Source organism: Pterocles gutturalis, unplaced genomic scaffold (assembly GCF_000699245.1).
Source record: "Pterocles gutturalis isolate BGI_N339 unplaced genomic scaffold, ASM69924v1 scaffold7145, whole genome shotgun sequence".
NCBI lineage: Eukaryota > Metazoa > Chordata > Aves > Pterocliformes > Pteroclidae > Pterocles > Pterocles gutturalis.
In genome coordinates this window covers 69,384-69,689 of record NW_010138183.1, presented here as the reverse complement: position 1 = coordinate 69,689, position 306 = coordinate 69,384, and positions in this window count along the sequence as shown.

Here is a 306-nt window from a genome sequence, read left to right as displayed (position 1 = left end):
GCGGAGACGGATGGGTCAGGATGGGAAAGAGGGGGGCAGAAATGTATGGGGGGTATCTGTGCTATTCAAGCAGCTTTTTTTTCAAGTTGTTACATACCTGGAACTGGGACCAGCGTGCCAGGCTCTGCAGAGCGCTGCTGGGACGTGCTGGTTCGTGCTGGGGTGGAGGAACCTGCGAGGCACGGCCAGAGCGCGGCATCCCCAGCACGATCCCTGCACCACGGCTGTGCTGGTGTGTTTGCAACGTCCAGAGGCCAAACACCCCCCACCAGCCGCAGAACCCGTGTCCGGGGGGCCGATCCCCGC